The 6,000-nt window shown below is 51.4% G+C and overlaps 1 protein-coding gene across 15 annotated transcripts in view; it reads left to right on the top strand.

Annotated features, from left to right (window-relative positions):
- Positions 1-1,795: 1,795 nt before the first annotated feature.
- The window catches only part of ANKIB1 (ankyrin repeat and IBR domain containing 1), a 28,348-nt gene continuing 24,143 nt past the window's right edge, over positions 1,796-6,000 (top strand). For 7 of the 15 annotated variants that reach the window (XM_078598467.1, XM_078598460.1, XM_078598465.1 and 4 more), the window contains exon 1: positions 2,123-5,353. The gene's annotated coding sequence lies outside the window, so the exon portion shown is untranslated. Of the gene's footprint in view, positions 1,881-2,122; positions 5,354-6,000 lie in introns of those variants that run through there. The other 8 variants (XM_078598457.1, XM_078598463.1, XM_078598454.1 and 5 more) reach the window with 7 other exon arrangements.

The following is a 6,000-nucleotide window of genomic DNA, read 5'->3' as shown; positions in this document are numbered from 1 at the left end:
GGCGCAAAACCTTGCACTGCCCGGAGGAAATATTCTGCGAGCAGAGCCTATCCTATCACTACGCATTCCCCCAAATACTCAGGCGCCCTGTGACGCACCTCGCAGCCGTTCTCACTGCGTCGCACGGACGCGGAGGCAGAGGAGGCAGGCAGGGAGTCGGTCCCTGACACCAAGCGGCTGGAGATCAGAAGACGCTTGAACCGTTTCGGGTTCCCCTTTTTATGCCCTGGGATTTCAAAAATCCAGGGTTACATTACATCATCCTGCACAGCCAATCATGCGCCTACCTTTCGATTGTCAAACGTTTCGCTGCCGTTACCTAGGGCATTACGTTACGCTATCCCCCAGCCCATTGTCCATGTGCCCGCATTCCTTACCCCTGACCGCCCGGCTGCCGAATACAAACCCGCGGTGGGCGCAGGGATTTCCCTCCCACCTCCGCGTCTGCGCTGCTCGCCTAATATTTCACCTTGAGCCCTCTCCGCTGCTGTGAGCATCTCATTGCGGTGAGCCCGGTGAGCTTCTGTGCGCCCATACAATTTTAATTTGTCCTGGGGGGGGGGGGGGGGTCGGCCAATCTCCTGGCACTGGGAAACCGTGGGACTTCCCCTCTCGGGGCCCTTCGGATGAAAACCCGTGGTGCCAGGCGACTCCCCGCCGGGACACTCCATGAGTGCGCTGCGTGCGGGTCGCGTGTTTAGTGCAGGGGCCGGGGGGGGGAGTCGCGGCGCTTGTGGAGTTTCTCTGCGGTTGTGGCACCACAGTTACTCCCACAATATCCGACATCTCCACGAAGGCAGCTCCATTCTAGTCTTGGATTCTGAGCAGACATTTCTCGAGTTTCTCTCTGGCGTAGTCATCGTCCGAGTAGCCGCACTGTGGTGGTGCCGGTGGGGGCTGTGCAAGTCGCCGGGTGAGTGGCTGCTGGCTGAGTTGCCATTCCTTGCCCGGGGGGCTGACACACTTCGGTGACCACCGTCACGTGGGGCTCGTCGATGGGCCGTCACTTGCGGCCCTGGACCGCAAAGTCCTCGAGGCCTCATGGAGGTGGCGAGCCGGCCACGTGCAGCTTGTCAGATGGCAGCAGCAGCAGCAAGAGTTGTCGCCATTCCATCTGCAACGCGCCATCCGTCTGACGAGGACGTCACGTTTAGGTTTCCAGAGTCCTTCAACGTTCAGTTGCTTCACTCGAATACCTCTCCGATCGGCTTCTGGCTCTTTAATAAAAGTGAAATTCATTCATTGTCAGCATGCAGCTCTCCTGACCACTACCTGGATTCGAATGAACCGACGTCCATTTCGCCCGTACGACGACGGCCTTCGTCGTGTTCAGCAGCGCCCCTCATGGCGCCCCCTGCCGTGCGACCCCGACAAGACACCCAGTGACCCCCCACCACCATCACCACCACCACCCCCATCAGCATCGTGCTGCTGTCAAACCCACGACGGTTTCAAACGTGGCGGCCCCCACACTGATGATGTCTCAGGTGGCACGAGGACGCGTGACGACGGTTGGGGCCACCCGAGAGGATGAAGGCCACGTCGCCCACTCCACGTTACCGCTCGCTCGGCTCGATTTTATTAAAGAATCGATTCTCTCGAACCCGCGCGACGGAATCGCGGCGCGGAGTCGAGGAATCGAACACTCGAGTCCCGTGGCCGTGACGTCACAGCCCCGTCTGAATTTCCCAGCGCGGATTAGCGGCGCCCCCGCGTCTCCGCGGCTCCCATTGGTCGCTGGGTGCTCGTGGTCGGCTCAATAACCAATGGCGACGCGCGAGGCCGGCGGCCGCGCGTGCGTGCTGGGAATTGTGAAGGCGGAGAGGGAGGCGACGTCCCGGGCCTCCGGCCGCGTCCAGCAAAGCGCAGCGGCGGTGGCGGTGAGAGACACACAGACACTCACACACAGACACTCACACACAGACACTCACACACAGACACTCACACACAGACACTCACACACAGACACTCACACACAGACACTCACACACAGACACTCACACACAGACACTCACACACAGACACTCACACACAGACACTCACACACAGACACTCACACACAGACACTCACACACAGACACTCACACACAGACACTCACACACAGACACTCACACACAGACACTCACACACAGACACACACACACAGACACTCACACACAGACACTCACACACAGACACTCACACACAGACACTCACACACAGACACTCACACACAGACACTCACACACAGACACTCACACACAGACACTCACACACAGACACTCACACACAGACACTCACACACAGACACTCACACACAGACACTCACACACAGACACTCACACACATACACACAGACACATACACACAGACACACATACACACAGACACACATACACACAGACACACACACACAGACACACTCACACACAGACACACTCACACACAGACACACACACACAGACACTCACACACAGACACTCACACTCACACACAGACACACACACACACACAGACACTCACACACAGACACACACACACAGACACTCACACTCACACACAGACACACACAGACACTCACACTCACACACATACACACAGACACACACACACTCACACACAGACACACACATACACACAGACACACATACACACAGACACACACACACAGACACACAGACACAGACACACAGACACACACACAGACAGACACACACAGACACACACACACACAGACACACACAGACACACACACAGACACAGACACACACACACAGACACACACAGACACACAGACACACACACACAGACACACAGACACACACACACAGACACACACACACAGACACACACACAGACAGACACACACAGACACACACAGACACACACACACACAGACACCACACACACACAGACACACACACAGACACCACACACACAGACACACACACAGACACACACACACAGACACACACACACATACACACAGACACACACACAGACATACACACACAGACACACACACAGACACACAAACACAGACACACACACACACAGACACACACGGACACACACACAGACACACACGGACACACACACAGACACACAGAGACACATTCACTCTCTCTACAGAGACACGTTTGCTCTCGATGGAGATTCACCCTCTACAGGGAGAGAGAGATTCACTGTCTCATATACAGGGTCACTTGCCTGTATATGAGCCACGCTGAGATTCACTCTCTCGTCGGTACAGGGAGTGACTGTCTTTATATATCCACAATCGATACCCATGTCTCCTGGTGTCTTTATAGAACCCAGATAGCCGTTGTAGAGCCGGGTGAGACCACATTGAGACCCACTGTCCTGTATAGGACCGGGTCAGTCGCGCTGAGATTCACTGTCTCGTCTCTGGAGGGTGACTCTGGAAGCAGCTGAGAGACACATTGAGATGCTGTCCTCGTGATACACACCGGGCGAGACTACATGGGGTGACTGCCTCCACTCTACAAGCAGGTTAACCGCTCCAATATTCGCTGTCTCTTCATGTGTAGGGGCGACGTCTTTATAGAGCCAGGTCAGACATTGAGGAGTCATGATATCGTATCTATACGGTTCACGTCTTTAAAGAAGCAGGTCTCCCGTCGTATGGCTGGCTGCAGAATAGCATATTTCTTGTAAGGGATGCAAGCGAGTTGTCAAAGGTTTCTGTCACAGATCTTTAGGCAATCCAGGGCCTCCTGGGTGAGGTTGTGGATGATGAGTTCGTTACCTCCGAATGAGCGTGGAGGCGTAGGGATTGATGAGATATTGCAATGTGTGTGTCCTTCCGCAGTGGGCTGCTTTTAATCTTCCACTTGTTGTGGAGATCAGCGCAGTGACCTCGAGGTGAAAGAAGCAGACGGAACACATTGAAGTTCTTGGTCCTCATGTGCAGGGTTAAGTGGCTTTCTAGAATATGGTGAGACCGTGTTGAGATCACCTCTGTTCTACAAGGAGAGATCGTCTTCATAGAACCACGTGAAGCCTCATTGACGTGAGTGGCCTGCAGGGAGAAATAGAGTGTCTTCACGTAGCCCGTTGATGGCAGTTTGAGACTCACGATGATGGCTGCACGCTGGGTCTGTGTCTAACCATGTCCAGCTGTCTCCTACAGGAGGCAACTTACTTTATAGGACTAGGTGAGGCCCTATACAGCTTGCTTGCACCCCCACCCAACTTGTTCTGGCACTTCTTGCTCTCACATTATATTTGCGCTGTTTATTTCATTCGTGTGTATTTAAGTGACGTCTATTAAATACCTCTGTTTTAGTGCAATATTCCCGAAGGACTCTGTATTCGTTCTCTGCAACATTGATGTGTTTCTTGTTCCTTGTCGCTGTGTTCACACTCCACCCAGCTCCCTTGTAGAATTGCCGGGCAACTGGCTAAACAGGATTATCCGTGCAACAAATATAATAAGCTCAAACTCAAAACCCATTGATACTTTCACTTGCAGCGGGTGATTTCTTACATTAAACCACGTTCGTTTTTACTTTGAGATTACCGACTTTGGGAAATGAATAATTGTCCCTTCCACCATTGCTTGGACTGTGTGGTGCAGTGTCATTGCCTGTTCCGTGCAGTGAGTGCAGTTGTCATGCAGCTGGGGCTCTTTGTAAACTCTCTTCGCTGGAACATTTCCCCTTGTGGAGTGTCGCTCATTACCCTACGCTAATGCATGCGCATTGGTCTATACTTCATTTTGTAGATGCAAAAAGGGTTTGTTGTATAACAATAGGTTTTACACTTTCCTTGAAAAGGCATTCTGTTTGGTGTTTTCACATCTTAACACAACTGCTTTATTGCCAGGAAGGCTACAGCCTATTGTCATGTTTTGATACTGGCAAGAAAGATCCCGTAGGGTTTGTTGTATTATGTACGGATGATGTCACGTGTTTTATGGTGTTCCTCGTCTTGGTTAAGTGTATGATGTCGAGAAGGCATTTGTTGGAAACCCATCCAATGGGGTTTCAGGCTCAATCCTTTGTCTTCGTAAGTGAAATTGGTGGTGTTGGCACATATGAAGAGCATTGGGAGGAAGAGATATTTGTGGGGTTATCACCGAAACGTGTTTTCAACTTGCGTAAAAAAAATAACATTTAAACACAACCTGTGTGTGTGTTTTTTTGGCCCCATACTTTTAGAAATAAGTGCAACTGTGAGTGCATGTGGAAGGCACATCTTTGAGGAGTGCGGTGGAAGATGCAGCTTTGGGAAGTGTCCCCTCCTCAAGCTGGGAAATTAAGGTTGTTGGACCGGCTGCCCCAGTCTCGACTTGTCGCGTCCAGTTTCATTTGCAGTCTCAAACAGTTGGGCAACACTCATCGCTTCAAGGTAGGCCATGTACTGGGTGGTCACACTATATATAAACAATGAGTGGCATTTAACTTCAATGCGTAATAATACACGAAGCAATGTTGATGCACAGCTCAAGTTAGCGTGGACAGAAAATTGGTGTGTGCGCTGTGAAGGAGTGGTCACGTGATCCGTGGGGTCCGAGGGGGCATTTGTTAATGTGTACCTGCTAAACTACATACAGGAGGTAGTATTAATTTACTTGGCAACAAAAACATAACAACAAGGTTTTGAAAGACTTTCAGAAATGCATTTGTACGACCAAGACGGATGTATCTGTAAAAAGCCAAGATTGGCACGAGAGCATGCACGAGGCCATCATCATTCGGTCTCAGCCCAAGTTGTTATGCCATTTATGAGATGCAAATAACCCAGGCTTTTACCAATACTGTCTTGGGAGGCGTTTATCCAGCAGTGGATTGATACCATTACATTGAGAAGTAATCAGCTAAAATCTATTCTGGGCATAGTTTCAACCGGCTCTGTCGGGGTCACCTACAGGAATATATTTCCATACTCCGCACGTGATATCCAGTAGAACTCTCACTGTAGCTGTGGCTATCGTCACATGCCTGCTCCACTCTACTAGTGACCCAGAAAATATTCGGTGAGAAATTCGGCTCTGA

This window comes from Lampetra planeri, chromosome 10, assembly GCF_965212315.1.
Source record: "Lampetra planeri chromosome 10, kcLamPlan1.2.h2, whole genome shotgun sequence".
NCBI lineage: Eukaryota > Metazoa > Chordata > Hyperoartia > Petromyzontiformes > Petromyzontidae > Lampetra > Lampetra planeri.
This window is presented reverse-complemented; position numbering and strand designations above follow the sequence as displayed.